The following is a 20,716-nucleotide window of genomic DNA, read 5'->3' as shown; positions in this document are numbered from 1 at the left end:
AAGTATAAGAAAAAATAACACAAATGTAAAGGAGCACGAGGGAGCTAATCAAAGAAAACCCAAATAAAAAAACATCGATCAATAAACAAAAATAATTCATTCGTACACCAGACAATCTTACAGTGAAAACACATCAAGTAAATTTCAATGATAAATTAAAACAGAAAAAAATTCACACAAAGACATGTTGTTGTAGTTGTTTTTGGAGCTGCAAGATGCTTTCGGAGATCACTGTAAGGTGGTGGCGTTGTTAGCGAATGATAAACGGTTTAAAACAAGCCATTCAATACAATGGCTAAACAATAACAAAACAATAATAATATGAGTCTCATATTATGAGAACATTGATATTAAGAGGTAAACCACAAACAAATAACAACAACAATAGGCAAACAAAACTACAGGAAAAAATATTGTTGTCATATTCACACACTTCCAACTCAAAAAAATAATACTCACTGAGTTAAATTTAGAGACAGAGAGTGTATAAATTCCTCTACTTATTTGCACCAGATGAGCTTATAAGAAAAACAGAGAGAAATATATTATGACATGGTATCTATATCTCTCTTTCCAATGAGTTATTCCAACTGGTTGAGTTTTTACTCGTTTATTACAAAAAAAATCCAATTTGAAATTTTAAAAATGTCGTCTTTACAGCTACTCGTTTATTCTTTTCGTTTACACTCTAGTCATCTCTTTCTTCTACTGTTGATTTTTTGTTTTATAGCAATGAAAACTAAACGGGTTTCATAAATTCGTCATTTTGTTTTTGTGCTGACAGTTGAGTATTTCATTATTGTGTGTTTGTGATTTTCTTTATTTGCTTTTTGTACTAACTTCAACAAAAGGAAGGGGGCTTGGATTTCTCGTTCCATTTCATAAAGTTCCTGTGTTCAGTTTGAGTAACTCACCACGTTCCTTTCAAGCGGGTGAGGATGTTTTTATGGTGTTTAAAGGATACAATTTAATATTGGAAATTCAAAACGTTTCTTGAATGTTTTTTGTAATTTGTTTTTGTATAAATTTAATAATGATCTGTTGAATTGTGTGATGATTTTTAATTATTTTTTACTGATTAATCCAACATAATGAAAATATTATGTACATATGTATGTATATACGTACAGTGACAATAATATATCAAAATACTCGGCCTTAAAAAGTTTCTCTGAATAAAATTTGATTTCTCACTGCATTGAATTTCACAACAGTGTCGCGTTCCATTTCTGTAATTTCGTATAAAATATTGTTAGTTTTTTACCCATTTGTACGGAGGAATAATAGGATGCTGCTTATCAAAATTTTAGTTAGTAAGTAGTTAGTTCGTTCGTTCGTTAATTAGTTAGTTAGTTAGTTAGTTAGTTAGTAAGTAAGCAAGTTAATTAGTCATTCGCAAAACAGACTCAATTTCAAACTGGTTTCACCAGTACAATGTATTATTCTTTGATAACTACAACTTTTATTATACATACTTTTACACATTTCAATTTCGTCCTTGTTTTTAGCCTTGATTTTATTTACTCTCTTCGTTAGCATCGTGTCGTAAGTGTGTCACAAACTGTCCTTTCGCTACTATTGCTTTTCTACTTCTATGAGTAATTTTTCTAAAACGAAAACAAAATGTCATTAATGATCACTATCAACCTTGTACTTATGACATTGGCCAAATTATTTCCGCCCATTGTTTTTCTATAACAATGCATCCAGCACAAGGCAAGGACATATCTCAGTATATCAGCAGATTTGATGACATTTTTGAAAGGTGTAACAACATGATGAGAAAGTGAAGGACATTGGTCACACGATCATGTGGAGAAAGAATGGAAATATTTTGATGAAGTATATATATGTATATGTTTTTAATAAAATATGTGAACTTTGTCTTATGCTCGAGGTTAAGAAAATTAGTAATTTAGTATTTTTAATATTTAATTTAAAAAACAGAGCATTAAAATATTTCTAAATTATATATTAAACGCAAACATGATTTAAAATTTAAGAAATTCTTCGGAAATTAAAGAAAATAATTATGTGTAAAGATTTATCCTAACGTGATTTTCTGTTAGTCCCAATGTACTACTTTATATATATATACTTTAGCTAATTTGTTAACCTAGTTGACGTGTTTTTTTATATCTTCCTTTTTAAATAAATAATATAAACCACTAGATCAAATGTAAATTAAGTAATAAAATTTTCAAGCAAAAAAAAATTGACTCGCAACTGTGGCCACTGAACAAATAGAAAAGAACACGAAAGCTAAAAACTCACAAGGAAGAAAAGTCCTTCAATTGGAAAATGGGAACAAAACAATGTTGAATGTTTTAAAGACATATCTATAATTATATATTATATACATACAAATATACATAAGTATTTAAATAAAAATATATAGTTAAAAACCAAATAAAAACTATCATGCAACATTAAAAAACATTAAATTAAAATGAAGAAAAAAGAAACCGAAATGTCATTTCAACCAAAACACAGCTGATGAAGTGACATCAGACCCCATCATATAAAACTCGTATGAGTTCTTTATTTTTCGATTTTCTCTATATTTTATTTATTTTTTTCTTTTACTTTTTTTGGTTTATTTTCAACAAACATGGTTGAATATACATATTTCACAGCAATTCACTCACTTCCTTTTTTTAATTGGTTTCCTTTCACACGCCATTGTGACAACGTTCACTACCTTACCAATTTATTGTTTCTTTTTTTATATTTTCAAAAAGTTTTTTTACGTATTCCTGTGATACAACAACAATAATTTAAATATATACAAAGACTCGTACAGACACATATTTTGAATACAACTTACGACTATTGTAAACATTTGCATATAGTTTTAATTTCGAATACAGTGCAGAATGTTTGTTTATGGTTGTTAATAAATCAGCTTGTATTTTAAATTTCGATAAATTTGGGATATCAATAATCTATTAATAGTCATGTAAATATGATGTGTTCATATCAACACAATAGGCTCTCGATTAGACGTTTTACATGTATACCATGAACATTGTGAGGTACAAAAATATTTTGATCTAGAGAGAGAGAGAGAGAGAGAGTAAGAGAAGTTCAGGCTTTAATAAATTCCACAGTATCTATGAGATTCACATTTGTAAAATATGAACTAAAAAAATAAAATAATAAAATGAACTCGTACATGTAAATAAAAAAGGTTTCGCGAACTGTGAAGTTAATGCAAGGATGCTTAACGTTGCTAGTTTCATTTCATTTTTACCACTGTCCATTTCATTCAGTAGAGGATTAACATCAAATATTTTTCAAATGTGGTAATCTTCGAGAATGCCTAGAACCACCTGTGTTCACATTTTCAATTTTTTTTAGAATATTTGTTTTGATCTAATTACAATTCACTTATCTGGAACAGAAGAAAATTTATTCCCCAAACTATTTCGAAATACTAGATGTCAGATGCAAAATTAAGACATTGGGAAGGTTTAAGGGATATTTTCAAATATCCAAATTAGTTTTGATTGCCCTTAATATATTTGTGTGCAGTGTTAGAATTTGGAATACGGAGGCAACTAATAACAACATCGAGTAAGGATGGTTGTTGGTTTTATGTGTTTGATAGTGGTTGAATGTCATTGTATTATTGCAGTTCTGTTGTTGTTGTCCTCGTCATCATTGTAGTTGTTCTTCTTATTCATGATACAAAAAGTTTGATGGTGGTGTTGCATGAAAAGTGTATGCCAGTGTAAAGAAGTATCTGTGTGCGTGTGGTGATGATGGTACAGTGGTAGTGGTGCTGATATTAATGTTTGTAGTTGTGCACACGCCTTAATCATTATGTTGTAATTGTATTTGTTTTTTCGTCAATTGAGACAATTTTCTTTTTTTTTTTTTGCCTTGTTGTTTTTCCACAATTTTTGTTGTTGGTTTACATTTTTTTTGTTTTCATCGTTTATTTTAATTGAATTTGGAAAAATATCAGAAAATTGGAAAAATATTGTTTATGTTAAAAGCTATGTGGTTGTGAGTTTGTGTGTCAATAGGAAACAGCAGCGACTTGCAAAGGATAAATGTAAATAATGTTATTTTTACAGTATCTGTACGATTCTGTATTTATGAATCTATGCTCGGCTGTATGTGTGTGTAAATGTTTAAGTTGTCTTCTTGTTGCTGTCATATAATGTTTATTTTTGTGTTTTTTTTCTCGCTTTTTAATATGAATTGTTTTGCATGTTGTTGGTTTTTATATTTATTTATTGTTGTAATTGTGGGGAGGGAATACATAAGGAGAGGGCAGGAATTCAATATGGGTTTAAGTTCCTTAGTGTGTGTTTGTGTTTTTATACTGGCATTGATTGTGGTTGAATTAATATGAGAGGAGTTTACGATGGCATGTAATAAATTTGTTATGTCGCATTGACAGTTTATGTGATTGTATGTAAATGAGGTTTCAGAACGTATAATTTTTTTCCTCCATATTTTGGTTTGATCTTTTTTTGTTTTTATTTTTATAACTTTATTTGCATATTGACAATTTTTTAAATGTCATTTTTTATGTTGTTCATTTTTGCATTTAAAAATTGTGTGTTCCTGAATTAAAATTTTGATTTATGTGAACATTTTTTTCATTCAAAATTAAAAACAGTAAAATATTTGAAAAAAATTATATTGTTTTTAAAAGTAATTTGAGATTATAAAACGATTGATTAGTTTTAAAATAAAAATATGTATATATTGACAGTTTTATTTTTTCACCTTACAATTTTATACTTAATTACCTGACAGTAATACAAATTTACAATAAAGATACTATGTTGGTCTATTAAAAATTATTTTAATTAAGTTAACAATATAGACCATAGAAGTTTGTCTTTCAACGTGATTTTAAATAAACAATATGTATTCTTTAATCTTATTTTTTAATTTAAAATATTCAAAGTTTTCTTCAATCGATACAATTCAATTTTTTCTGACAATATGCTTTTTTATTGCTTATCGGATTTGTAAAAACCTAAATTGTTGTCAATTTAGTTGAAAGGATTTGTTATTTTGCATACATATTTGTAACTTTGACAGCCGCTATTGATGATGCATTTGGTATACAATATGTTTACGTTAGATTTTGCTGCCACGGTTTGACAGGATTAAAACATGAGCAATTTCTGTTTTTTCAAAATCCTTCAATTTAATTTTATTTTTTTTTTTTTTTTGAATTCACTTTATTTATATAAAAAATCGCAAAACTATGCCACAATTTTTATCTTTTATTTGTGTAAATATTTTTCAAAAATTTTGTAGTTGTGTTTTTATCAAATTTATTACTTATATATGCGTATTTTGTTATTGTTGGTTGTTACAACAAAATGATGTCAACATTTGTTACAGATGATACAAGGATGTAATCGTGTATATGAGTACATATTTAATTTTGTGTAGTTTTACCTTTTTTTAAATAAAACAAAAATCAATTTTTTATTTTAGACAATATTTGTTAAAAAACAAAACCATTAGGAGGCACTTGAATATTATTTTAAATATTTTTCCGTAAAGGTTTAAAATAAGTTCCTCTTTCCTGCTTATTCAAAATATCCCTTTTTATATTATTACTATTTACTTTATACTATATAATGGTTATAAAAATAAAATAAACCTGCAATGTTTTTGCATGTGACCAGTAAGATATTCTCATCTTAGACAATTGTTACTCTTAATGTCTATGAAATTTATATTAAGTATTGATCACTGATTATATAATCTCTTTAATATCTAATCATGTTTCACATTGAGCATATTATCTATAAGCGGCAATAATAAAAAAGGAAATAATGAAAAGAAGATTAAATAAAATTTAAACTTTTGTAGGTTGTAACATGCACTTGCTTAATTTGATTTCATTACCGCGCCTACAAAATACTTTTTGCCAACATCCTTTAGAAGCTTAGATATTGCATGGCACTGTAATAACCATCCGCATATACCACCATCACAATCCATCCACATGATCATCTTAATGATGATTATCATCTTCATCGTCAGTTAGCCCAACATCTAGTGCAAGCATTAACAATGCCACAAAAGGAGGAGTTATGTATGTGATACCGATTATTATTTCTTCTTCCTCTTTCCTGTAAGACTGTCTGCCTTATTCGTAGTAATATCACAAAAAACATTTGTTAAAAAGATTCCTTAATGCGAAAATTAATCGAATCCAGATTTAAAGATCGTTGTGTTTCTTTTTTGTCGGAGATCTATAAATATTCAGCAAAGTTTTTTAATATTTAGGTAAAAAACTTGTAAACGCCTTCGCTGCTGATCCAAAAGACTTAACAAATGCTTCAGATTTTTTCATATTTATCTTTTTATATGGAGTAATGTTTAAAAAATTGTGGAAACGGCGTTGAAAACAGTTTTGTCGGCGTTTCGCATACAAACAGAGTGTGGAAAAGCTTCCTTACTGATCAGTTCTTTAAAAATAACAATTCATTAAGACATAATTATTGCAAGTTAATTCCTAAGGCATTATTCATTTTGAAAACTAAAATGAATCCGAATAATTTTATTTCGGAAAAATTTTATTAAATCTTAGTTTTAGATCGTGTTAAGACTCGAACTCGAACTCTGTTTGAAAATAAATACTAGAGCTACAGGAAAACAGACAATTAGTCAATAAGTCAATATAGTCAATATAGTCAATAAGTAATATTTATTTTATTTCGATCTAAACTTTTAGGATTTACCATCTCCGATTTTAATGAAATTTGCAACACATATTAAGGTTTGAAAGTGTTCCTCAAATCAGTTACTTTTTGATCGGAACTCCGTACCAGACCAATAATATCGAACTTTGAAATTTTAAAAATTTGTTAAAATATTTAAAGCCAAAGATGTTGTCTTTAAAATCTTGTAAATGGAATATTTTACTTCTAAAAGGTTAAAGGTCAATATTCATAGAGTATAATTCAAATTCAAATAGGTCAAGTAGCCCCGTTTTAAACCCCGAGACCCGTGTAGTTCAAGAGTTATTAAGCAAAACCTAATTTAAAGCAAGTTTCTTACAGATAATTGTATGAAGAACTAAACATATTATTACATTATATGTGTGGTAAGTTTCATTAAAATCGAAGATGGTAAATCCAACTGCTATCCACTTTAACATTGATTCTCCTATTAGGAAAATATGGAAAATTAATAAAAAAAATAATTTTTATTTTTTACTAATGACCAATTTCCACAAAATATTTTTCTCTTTTCGAACTCTGCAATCTCTGTTTTTCTTTCTGTTTGTGTTTAAATAAGGTGATGGCGGCATTTTTCCTTAGTTGTATTTTTTACACTGATCCTAAGAGCTTAATATTGCAAGATGTTGGAGATAACAACACCTCTGATAATGATGAGGTCTGAGCGATGAAGATGCTGATCGCTTTGGCACGCCTACTTTCACAATTAATTGAACGCTTAAAACAAAACATTAAGAAAAATAAAACTGCAAAGGAAGATTTTTATTTTAAAGGAATCTTAATCGTTACCAACACCTGTATAGATTGAATTTGCAAAAACCAAAGGAGATGAGAGAAAGAAGAACTTTATCTTAAACTCTTTAATGATCTCTAATGAGTTATTTTTCTGTTACTGCTTCCGATGGCGTCATGCGGTCTGTTTTAAATATTAAAGTTAAGAAAATATGAATTATTAGTTTTCATTTAAATATGACTACTTTCTGTCTACCAAACATTCTTAAGTTAAATATTTCATATTTATGCTACAAACCTTATGTTAGAGAAAAGGCCACCTATTGTTTTTATATTATTTTAAATAATATAGTGATTTTTTTAATAATTTCAATACTTTATGATTTTGTGTAGATAAATATCTCTATTTCATTTTATAATTTTCTTTCCAATTTTCTCATCTTTCATAATTTATGTCAATTATTAAAAAGAAAATTCTCTTTTGTTTCGTTGTATTGTTATGATTTTATTGTGTTTATAAAAATAAAAGATCACTTGTAAAATCTTGTAACGATCATGATTTGTGGATTGAAACAAAATTTCAACTCTATCTGAGTTTTTGTTTTTCTGTAAATTAAACACGTTGGACTTGACTGGCATGTCAAATTGATTTGAAATTGTTAGCAATATCTTGTTAGAAATTATATTTTTACTAGGTGTTTTAGGAAAGAATTTATGTGTTTGAGTATTTATTAGTAAAATGATCGATTGTATAATTAATAATATATTAGGGAGGTTCATTGTCAATAGATAATTTTTTATAAGAAATGCTTAACATTTATTGATATCTAGATTATGATTTAAAATAAATTCCAACCAAAATTTTTAAAACTTGAAATATTTTTATCTTAGTTATTTTATTTTTTTATTTTTCTTATTTACTACTGTATCTTAAAATTTATATAAGCACTGAAAATCAAAAAGTTAAAAATTTGAGATCACCTTAATTACGATCCTTAGTTAATATAAACTATTTAGGACATGGAAGTGTGTACATATCCTGCTGTACAATAAAATAAATTTTAAGCATCTTTATGTGATTTTTCAGTAATACAAAAGAATTTTTCGCTTTATAGCATTTTTAAGAGAAATTTTAAAAATCAACTAAAAACTACTAAATTTCTTATAATACTGGTAATACAACAATGGCAATTATAGACCTTAAACAGCCAAAATATTATAACTTAAAAATCAAGTCATGTTTTGTGGGGCGGTGATCTAGTGTTTGTGATAATCCTGAAGATCTCTGTGGTATCACAACTTCAAGGTAAAATGAAAAACAAAACACTTGTTAAAATTTTTAAATGCACACACTCACTTTTAGACAGAAATGTCAACTTGTCTTCCCAAGAAGGTTCCCAAAAGTCTATTGTTTGACAAAAAGTAAAAATAAAAAAACAATAGAGTGTCATGGTTTTTTATTTTTACTCTCTCTTCTTCTCTCATTGGTATAAAATATCCTTTTCAATAGTTTTTTCTTTAGTTTATGGATGAAGACTTTTAATTTTATAGAAATTTGATACAAATCGCATTAATCATTTGATTGTTGATGGCTCAAACAATGGATTAAAATGGGACACACAAACAAACAATGTGAAATAATTGCTTAAGAATTTAATTTTTATAATTTTCCAAAGAGATTTCATCTACGATTTTTCTATAAAACTAAAGGTGTGAGTATTGAAAATGTTTGTTATTATATTTTGATTGTTGTCAACTCCACCCCGTTGAACCTGTTTTATTTTCTGTTTTGTTTGTAGCATTATGGCCATAAATAAAGATTTTATTAGAGTTTTTCTTCGTGTTGTCATTAACTTTGCTGGACAAGAAATTCCATTGTTTAACCAACTCTCCTTTTTAGGGTTCAGATCATACATACATTCTATCCATAAATGTGGGGGTATTGTTGGCCAACACACTAAATTTGGACTTTTCTTAATTTTTTTCATAAATGTTTATAACTACTTTATAACTGATTTAAGAAAAAAAACATTGGTATTTATTTTTAGTCAACATTATGACAAGCATTTTATTAATGTTTAATAAGCGTTGATGCGTTATTGTTAAGATTAAAGATAGTGGGTGTTCCCCTACAGTGATTAAATTTATATGAATAGGAACAAGTATAAAAAGATTATCCCCTGTGTGGTCCATAACCAATTTCTCATTTATGTCCATGGTTCATTATTGTCATGGTAATTGAGTTGTAAATACCAACAGTTACAATCAAAATAAAATTTCTATTCTGTTTACAAGACAAGATAACATGACATGTCTTTGTTGTACGATTTTAAACAGTCGCATTGTTTAATACACCAAGGGTTTTTTCTAAGTCATTATTTGAACCTTCTAATAGTTTCGCGAATTCCTGCCACCATTTTCTTCTTTATTGTTTGCAATTTTGACATTATTTGGTGGCATTGTTTGAATTATCTGTTCATTAGGTTTAGTTCTGGTTTATGTACATCTCTATTTTCATTTCGCCGTAACCTTTGGGACTTTAGACATAGAAAAAAAAAAATAAATGGATTCGTTTTGTTAACTGTTAGCTATAGGAATCATTCATCTGTACACTTGCCGTGGAGAAGGAGATTAATAGTGGGGCCATTACTACTTTTATTAGATACATATGTTTTAGTGTTGTAACCAAAATAAAGCCCTATTACCATGTATGATAAACTAAAGATTACGCCTTGCGCAAGATTTAAGGACGTAGTTAATTTCTTTTGAAGGTTTCCAGATATGTTTCCTATGTAGAAATTACAATTTCTTGAAAAAATGTAATGAATAGTTGGTAACCCTGCAATTAAATTTACTTTGATAGTTTAAAAAAAATATATTACATCGGTTCTTGAAAAATATATTTCTGATAAAGATAATCTTCATTCTTTGGTTAAACCTAGATTAATATGTGTTTTTCAGTAATCAGTAAGGTTATTTATACCAATTTTTGACTAAGAGTTAGCTTTTTTATTCTTAGTCCTACTGTAAAATTTTATAAAAATAAAGACATTTAAGTGTAGACTTATTTCGCTGTCGCATAAAAGTGAACTGTCCATTAAGTTACCTACTACAGCAAATACACTCACTACTCACATAATACTACAACAACTATTAATACACCGCCAAATTTGTGTGAAACTTGACGCGAAACCTTACACTTTTGTTTTTTTTTTTAACGATTGGACATTTGGCGGTCTCCAAAACAACATAAATGACTTCGATGACTCCAAAGCTTTAACTATTCGCTAGAAATGAACAGAAAAGACACACGCACAGTACAAATTTATTTCCAAAAAATACTCTTCTAAAGTGACCACATGTGTTTTAAATGGAATTTTGTAAGATATTTAACTGACTGTTTCTTTTGGCTAACCAACTAGCCAGTGGCATTTAATGGCAATCACTGTGATTAATGTTGTAGGCACAAATAGCAGAAAATAGAAGTAAAACATACAACTTGCAATTTAAATAGTCAGTAACGTTTTATTTTTTTCTTGTATTGTTTTGTAAATGTTACAGTCATGATTTTATGTCAGTTTTATGACATTTACACGCACATAAAACTTCTTTATTTCATCCACAAATTCATTTGATCCACATCTCTAACTTCAAATACATACATCTCTATTCGAAAGTTACAATAACTGAGTGGAACATTCAGGAATGAGGAAAGTTGATAATGTTAATCTAACTGGAGCGAGAGCCGGGCAGGATTATGTAGTAAATTATGAGAATACTGTTGCTATTTCAATAGAAAAATAAGTTTTAGAAAAAAATTAAATTTTTAAAATAGAAATTATGTATATGCAAAAATAAGAAAATTGTGTGTATACAATTGTGAAAACTACACGTAAAAACAATTTTCTGCACATGTTGTCATTCTTAATATATTGACATCGAGAGTAGATTTTTTACATACTGTTTGTTGTAGTTTGTTGCATAAGCCCTTATTAAGTTTATTTGATTTGAAATTATAATCCTTTCGTTTGTTTCTTATTTGTTTCACCCATTTGTTTAGTGTTGTTTGCATTAAATGAATCCTTTTATACCGTGGCAACATTTGCACTAAACTTTGTACTTAATATAAAATACACACATGTTCGTGCAAGATAAGTACTTACGCATAGGACTGTGAAATTTCCGTATAAATTTGTTATTTTTTCAGTTGCCTTTTTTTCATTCTCCATTGTAGGGTTTAATAGATGATTTTACACCCAGCACACAGTGGTATAGGAAAAAAAAAGAGGGAAATAATTCGGTAACTTCTAAACGGTTAATCCGATTTTAGTGAAATTTGGTATGCACAAAGAGGAGGTGTTGTCGAGTTTAGGTTTTGAATTTGGACCTTATAGGCCAACCAGGGGCCCGGCGGGGGGTCCTCAAATTAGGACACCTCGGCTATGTTAAATTTTTAAAACGATCCTATTTCTTCATTTGAGTTCCGATTTAAAAAAAATTTCGTATATAGAATCTCCTCATCGAGCACTATAAAAAATGTCGTCATAGCAGTAAATTATCTCTTATAGTTTAGGAGATATTCGCATTTGAAAATTAAAATTTTAAAATTTTTACCGTTCTTACTTTAGTTTTTTGATAATAGCGGGTCCAAATATTCCCGATTTTCGCCATTTCTTTTTTTATTCGCTTAACAACAAGTTTATATATCAAGCAGTGAAAGAATTATGTAAAAATCATGACTGAGTCCAAAGTTATAGGCATTTTAATTTAAAAAATTAAAAAAAGGCGATTTTTTGCCATTTTTTGGAGAAAAAAGTATCTATTTCTTTTTAAGTTATCTAAAAAGTTTCTAAGAAGATGTATATAGAATTTATACTTTTTGAAAAGCTGACTTTACATAAAATACGATAAATGAAACAAAACCTAAAAATTTTGGATACCGAGGGGACCAGATCCATCCAAAAAAACCCTATTTTTTATATAAAATTCAATTTTGAGCAAAAATTCTCAAATCGCATAGTCGATATCAAATTATAGTGACCTGTTTTATATGACCCAATATGTTCTTAATCATTTTGTAACGGGTTTCGATAACCCCGCCCCTGGTATGGATATAATAGGCAAAAAACCAAAAAATCCATTTTTGGGATTTTTTAAAACTTTTTTGGAATTCCGGGATTTCTAATAAGAAAATTCGAAATTTTTATTTAATTTTGGATTTTGAGTAAAAAAATCTACCTAACTGTAAAATTTCATCAAAAAATATTCATAAATAAAATTTTTATTGCAATTTGAAAAATTTGTATCTTCGCAAAAACTGAATAAAAAACATTTTTTAATTTTTTTTAAAAAAGTATTCCGCGAATTTTTTAATTTTCAAAAATTATATACAGTTTTGAAAAATAGACAAAATTACCTTTCCATTGATATATAACATGCCTACCTAATGTTTTTTAAGTGACAAATTAATTAGGGAAAACTCAACATCTTTTAGAGAATTTACCTAGTACTATTATTTTCATCCATACATTTGTTAGGCATGTTTTACTACCTAAATTTTTATGAATTTTTACAGCCACTTTTTACGATTAATCTTTTATTCTTTATCCCTAAAAAAATTAACTATTTTATATTAAGTATTTATTTTATATAAAAATAGTCTTTATTTATTTTTTTATAAATTAATATAATTTTGTAAAATAATCGGTATCACAGTAGTCCATATCTAAAAGATAAAGTAAATCTTTAAATTCATGAATATTTTCAGATGCTAACGTTTTGTAGCAAATCCAACGTTTCCTTATAGTAGATAAAACAGGATCAGAAGATAGAATAAGATTATTAAAAAATATCTTCATTTTGAGACTGCCTAGAACACTTCCTTGAGCTAAACTGATGAATATGCTTAAAGTCTCTATTCCTCGATTCTTGGGGTTCTTCTGTAAGCTCTCCTAAAGGCAGAATATTATGTTCTATGATGACCTTTCCATGACATAATATCTTGTGAACTGTAGGTGTCATTTCTTTCCAGGGATATAATTCCAAAAGTAATTTAGAAACTTTTGTAGAATACTCTCCAAATTTTGTTGCGTTCACTTTATGCTTGCTATTTATCGCCATTAGAATAATATTGACCTTTTGCAGTAAATCCATACTAATTCCGGTTATTTCGGAAGTAGTTTCAAAATGTTTAAAAAAACGTCTAGCGGTATTACCATCGTTTGTGCTTCCATATCCTGTGAGTGGTTTATCAATATTTAATCCCATCCGCTTTTTAAATTCCTCTTGAATTCTTCGTTTCTCACTGGCTCTCATTTCCATTAACTCCTTATTGTTATTTGCAATTTTGTTTGCATTTTCCGGTATGCTTCTGTACTTTAAATCATATGCTAAATGTAGGGGGGATATTCCAAATTGTAATGTTTCCTCATTTATTGATCTTTGCTTGGAAATATTCGAAAATTCTGATTTTTTATCACCACATATGTAGCAGTACCAAGTAGATGATGTTCCTGTAATGGCATTTCCAACTTTCCCATCAATCATTGTAAGTTTTAAATCATAGGACATGTTAAACGAATAATTTTCTATTTCGATTGTTATAGGTTCCAAGTTTTTAATTTCTGCTTCAATACGATTTATCAAATCTTGCGTTGTTGTTTTGGATTCCTTTATATACTCAAAGCTTATTGGCCTACAAAAAGCTTTGGATCCTGGAGTCGAATTCTTCCAAATATCATCTAAACTGGTTGATGTAGAATCGCTGTCAGCATACTTTCGAATTCTTAATGGAACTAGCGATGCCATAAATACACTTTTATACTCGGAAGATGATTCACTTGTGTTGATTTGTTTATATTCCGAGAGTGCTGATAATCCATCACATCCCCACTTACAAATGAGTTGAAGATCACAAGAATTTATTTTTTTAGTTGGTCTGAAGAAAAGTCAGAAGCAATCCTTAAAGCAGTATTTTCGAGTAGAGCGCCGAGTCCAATAACAGCCTTCCGATCAGTTATTTCAATAGGAGGTGGTATAATGCTTTTCTTCTTTTCATTTATTTTGTCATATGATGGTAAAACATCCACTCCTTTTTCAGATAGCGCCTTTCTTAACGTTATGTAGTTATCACGACTTAATCCCAGCTGCAACATAAGCGCAATAGCTTCTTCCTCAGTGAACGTTGTATCAGATGATGGTGTGTGGTTATACTCTTTACAATTCTTTTCAGTCGTCTTGGTGATGCGGTTGGAAGAATATTTGCAATTTTTATGGCATCCAAAGGCTGTTTTTCTTTTCTTAACATTGCTTTAAAAGTGTCCGAAACTTCTTCGTTAGATAAGGTTTCTAGTGAAGTTGATAACCTTTTCCTCTTAGATTTTGAGCTCAAATCCTCATACTGCTTACAGGGAGCACCAACAGTTGATACGCAAATAGCAACTTCTACACATTCATCCAGCCAATCAGAAAATTTCGATCGAAATTTAGCAATGGAATACCGAACACTCTTCAGTTTTATATCAACTGATTTTATAAAATTTTCAATTTTACATATATCAGTTTAATCCACTTTATTTTTATGTGCAGTTTCAATATATTTCAATAAGAAGTTCACTTTATCTTGAAAAGGAGCTGAAGAGTGTTCAAATAAAATGGAGCACAAATCATTTTTTTTAGTACGATCGCCATGGTTAGAAAATTACAAATAATTACAAACAGATATAAACCTGTCTTATATATTAATTACAGGTACTTAAATTAAATTATTTTTTAAAGGGTTATGATATTCTACCTAATATGTCTATCGTATCCTTATGTAATGAATTTTTCCTCAATAGGTCACTTTAATAAGCTACCTATTATAGTGACCTATAGGGGTAAAAATCATTACAGTTTAAAAAATAATACCTGAAAATTTTTTAATATATGTAACAAATTTAAGAGTTAACGTTATGGATGAAAATAATAGTGCTAGGTAAATTTTCTAAAAGATGTTGAGTTTTCCCTAATTAATTTGTCACTTAAAAAACATTAGGTAGGCATGTTATATATCAATGGAAAGGTAATTTTGTCTATTTTTCAAAACTGTATATAATTTTTGAAAATTAAAAAATTCGCGGAATACTTTTTTTAAAAAAAATTAAAAAATGTTTTTTTATTCAGTTTTTGCGAAGATACAAATTTTTCAAATTGCAATAAAAATTTTATTTATGAATATTTTTTGATGAAATTTTACAGTTAGGTAGATTTTTTTACTCAAAATCTAAAATTAAATAAAAAGTTCGAATTTTCTTATTAGAAATCCCGGAATTCCCAAAAAAGTTTTAAAAAATCCCAAAAATGGGATTTTTTGGTTTTTTGCCTATTATATCCATACCAGGGGCGGGGTTATCGAAACCCGTTACAAAATGATTAAGAACATATTGGGTCATATAAAACAGGTCACTATAATTTGATATCGACTATGCGATTTGAGAATTTTTGCTCAAAATTGAATTTTCTATAAAAAAATAGGGTTTTTTGGATGGACCTGGTCCCCTCGGTATCAAAAATTTTTAGGTTTTGTTTCATTTATCGTATTTTATGTAAAGTCAGCTTTTCAAAAAGTATAAATTCTATATACATCTTCTTAAACTTTTTAGATAACTAAAAAAGAAAAGATACTTTTTTCCCAAAAAAATGGCAAAAAATCGCCTTTTTTTAATTTTTTAAATTAAAATGCCTATAACTTTGGACTCAGTCATGATTTTTACATAATTCTTTCACTGCTTGATATATAAACTTGTTGTTAAGCGAATAAAAAAAGAAATGGGGAAAATCGGGAATATTTGGACCCGCTATTATCAAAAAACTAAAGTAAGAACGGTAAAAATTTTAAAATTTTAATTTTCAAATGCGAATATCTCCTAAACTATAAGAGATAATTTACTGCTATGACGACATTTTTTATAGTGCTCGATGAGGAGATTCTATATACGAAATTTTTTTTAAATCGGAACTCAAATGAAGAAATAGGATCGTTTTAAAAATTTAACATAGCCGAGGTGTCCTAATTTGAGGACACCCCGCCGGGCCCCTGGTTGGCCTATAAGGTCCAAATTCAAAACCTAAACTCGACAACACCTCCTCTTTGTGCATACCAAATTTCATTAAAATCGGATTAACCGTTTAGAAGTTACCGAATTATTTCCCTCTTTTTTTTTTCCTATACCACTGTGCAGCAGTGATATTCGATTCTAAACAGCAGTTTAGGAACAGAGAGATGAACCGAGTGAAAGACATTTGGACTAAAAGATGAAATTACTGCGTTCGTGTATTGCTGTTATTGTCAGGACAAATTTACATACACATGTGGAAAATTCATATGTCTGTGGAATGTAACTGTATATAGTATATTGAATGCTCCATTTGTTAACTTCAATTACAATTTGAAGAAAAAACAAACTACACCAATTAAAATGCAAAAAAGACAACATGTTTGAATAGTTTCTGGGGGGTGGTGTATGGTGAGGTGATATGGTACCCTAAACTTTAACCTTATAATTTAAAAAAAATTATTAATATATTATGTTATTTGATTTAATACTTTGTGTAGTCCATTTTTTTGCAGATAATTGAAGAAGTTGAATTTATTTTTTATTTGTACTATTTTGCAGATTGTAGCTCAAAATTGACAAATTATAAATCCTGGAAAGACAGCTTTAACTGTTTTCTTTTTGTTTTGCCATTTTCATCTTTGAAATGCCTGAAGTAAATAGCATCTAGTTTAAATGAATATAGTCATTATTAAACACTTTTTATTCAGACATTCGTAAATTGCGTTTAAGAAATATGGATTGACAATTTGAAAATTGTTGTCTCTCTTTTTCCCTGAATTTTTTTTTTGTTAAGTATCCGACATACGAGTCTAAAATGCAATAAAAATAGAACAAAACCATAAATATGATTTTGTAGGTATTTAATCTTAAAATTCATGTATATTGGAATGTGTTTAATGAAACATAAAAATAAGCTTCTCGCTGTTTTATTCTTCATGTTATTTCTTCTTTTAGAGCAATAAAAAAATAAGTTTTTTATATTTTTTGTTTACGAGTATTTTAAAAGCCACATCACACAGACATTGAGCGATCATCTGTTTTACGACCGCAAAAACACTAGCATATTATTACATAATCGCCGGTTTAGATCAAAATAAATGACGGCACATGTCAATGGCTGTAAAATTAAAAAAAAGATGGGTAAAATATTTAAAACTAAACTTGGAAGTTTTTAATTTTGAACGAAATTCCATATTGTTGTCGCTCCCTTTAATCCTTGAGAAATCTATGATTTATGCAATGAATAATGTTAAAAGGGGAAGATAAAGATATGTATTGTTTAAATTATAATTTTTAAAATTATGTATAAAATAACATATTTGAAAGTATGAAGTGACTTATAGAAAATATTAACATCATCACAAGTTTCATGTGCAAATATGTCGATTTTTTGCAATTTTTCCACTTTTCTGATTATTTCTGATTTTTTTTTCAGTTTACTGCTGGTAGGGTGTAAAATCCGTTCATATTCTCCACCAGCCATTTAGTTCAACATGTGGAATATTTTTAATATAATAACATATAAAAAGAGATTTTCTACAAGAGGGTAGGGGTAAATATGGACATATCCTTATTAATTTACGTTATTTATTGGGTTTATAAGTGAATCTTTTAAATGGATCTGATCATTAAAAAACTGCAGTGTCATTTACATTTCTTTAAAACTAAGTTCTGCCAATTTCTTCCTTTGTCCTAGGCCTAATAAAACGTTCCAAATTTCATAAAATTATCTTGAATTATCTTATCTTGAAACTTTACTTACCTGGTAAGCAGTCAAGTAGTGAAGCAATGTAGAAGTACTTACTTTTGTGGTGAATAATTAATTATTTGTTTTCGACGAGGTTGAAATAATAACTGTTTAAAATTATGCTTACTAGACTTTCACGGGCTTAACATAGCTCTACAGTTTTTTGCATTTATTAGTGATCCATTAACAAGTTTTTTTATTGTACTTTTTAGAATAGTTTTACATAAAGGTATTAATCTATTTAAAAAATACTATGATTCGAACCAAAAACGTTGGATGGATGCTTCAGACAATTAGACTGATTCTCTAGATAATTGGCTACAAATTCCATTCAAAACCAACCACTCTTTACTAGGTAATGTATTAAACACTGACAGAGATACAGGCAGACGGACATAACTAATTCGACTCAGAAAGTGATTCTGAGTTTTGTTATTTTTCATTTAAATTTAATTCTAAATCAAAAACAAATCTTAATCAAGCCTTAAATTTTACTTGTAAAAAGATTTTTTGTTAAAAGATTTTAATACTGATATTAAAATCTTCTTTCTTTATTATTTCTCTATACTTATTATTTTACCAAAATCTTCATTACTTAAAAAATAATTTAAAATGTATTGTATACTAAATTCAAAAATTTCGCAACAAAAATCATATAAAATTAAACGTTAATTTCTTTGTTGAATTGATGATTGCAGTATTTTTGTTGCATTTTTGTGTATAGTTAATAATTTACACGATTGCCACTATAAATACTCACCATCTACATCAAAAACTTTACAAAAAAAGTAGTGAAAAAAATGTGAACAACTGAACAAAACATACATTAGGTGAATAAATCAAACACGCAATCATATTTTATTATATAGTTTTTACATTTTTACGTTTAGTTCATTCCATTTTTTGATGTAGTTGCGGTTTTCATAATGTTACCGCCTAGATGACGTTAAAATATCAACAAAAACTTCAATAGTATCTAAAGATCAAATCGGTGGCACTGGCTCGCGTGTTACATGTCAGCATAAACTTCATCATACATGTATGACAGTAGAATACATAGTATATGTGAGAGTTTGCGTATAGTATATATTATTATAAAAATGCATGTAAATTTAATAAGTAAACGTTTCTATGTACTACAAACTTGCCACCACCATCTACTTGTCAGCCATTGTTAAAATGTTTTTTTTTCGTGCTTTTAAGAAATTTACACTTGACCAAATATGGCCTCCACTTTTTAGCAATTTTTTCATTTATTTATGCAACCCAGCCCATAAACCATTAATTTTGCATTGGTAGCTTTTTCCTTGGGTACAGGGCTTCCTTTTGGCAACATGATTTTAAAAGTCATCGTGGTTGCTGTCATCTTGAGGTTCATTCGCCCAATGACTAATTACGGCAAGAGCAGCAAAGGTGGTCGATGCGTGTTTGGTGTCGTCAATATTGTTTAAAATTATTGGCATATTTCTTACTGTTCCTTTCAGAGACCGGATTTTTGATGGGTATTTTTTTTTTGCTAAATAGTTTTTTCCAATACATTTTTATTTTATTTTTATTTTAAAGAAGCAAAAGGCGTCACAAACTTAAAATGATGTATGACCATCAATTTAGTTGCTTTTCTCCATGTTGTTACTTGTTTACAAGGTGGTCCAACCACTCTTTTTGATTTAAGTTATTATTTGTGTGGATCTTTCATTGAAAACCTGTACAGTTTGCTGCGGCAATTGTCAAGTCTAAGTGAAGACAGAAGCAGCAGAATATTTAATATTCAAAAGGCTATTGGCTAACTACTTTAGTATGAGGGCCTTAATTTGAAAGATACTAATTAGTACTTATGTATATTTGTCAGGGTTTTTGATGACAATATACTTCGGTTATTGTCTCGTACTTTTGAAACAAAAAGTTTATTGAATTATTTGGTCGAATATTATAAAAAATTTCCTTTTTATTGAATTTGTCTCAATTTTAGTTTCAAAGTTAATGGTGGGTTTTACTTTTATTTACGATAAAATTTGGACATTCAAATTAGCCTAAGTCTTTTATATAATCATTATAATAAAAAATATTTTATTTTGGAATGATCCTCACTTCCCTACTAGCAATTAAAAATCCTGCTCTCAGTTTATGAAAAATATATACAATTATTTTGAAATTGGTACAAAAATTACAAAAAATTGAGGGTGGAAGAATCGAATTAGTGTCGAAACATTTAGCAAATAGAACAAAAATATTTAAATATTTTTTTTTCGCAATTAGCTAAAATTGCAGAATATTTTTCAACATATTATGCTATGATCAATTTTTAAATTCGTTGTAGGGAACTAAGGATCTTTTCAAAAAAATGTTTTAGTAATGTTTTGTTAATTACCTAGAGAATCAGTCCAATTATCTAAAGCATCTGTCTAAGGTTTGTG

The 20,716-nt window shown here is 28.3% G+C and overlaps 1 protein-coding gene across 1 annotated transcript in view; it reads left to right on the top strand.

Moving 5' to 3' along the window:
• The window catches only part of LOC111683721 (1-phosphatidylinositol 4,5-bisphosphate phosphodiesterase classes I and II), a 190,779-nt gene that overhangs the window by 64,272 nt on the left and 105,791 nt on the right, over positions 1-20,716 (top strand). The window lies entirely within an intron of this gene.

This window comes from Lucilia cuprina, chromosome 2, assembly GCF_022045245.1.
Source record: "Lucilia cuprina isolate Lc7/37 chromosome 2, ASM2204524v1, whole genome shotgun sequence".
Taxonomy (NCBI): domain Eukaryota; kingdom Metazoa; phylum Arthropoda; class Insecta; order Diptera; family Calliphoridae; genus Lucilia; species Lucilia cuprina.
The sequence above is the reverse complement of the archived record's forward strand: the minus strand, read 5'-3'. Positions and strand labels throughout refer to the sequence as shown.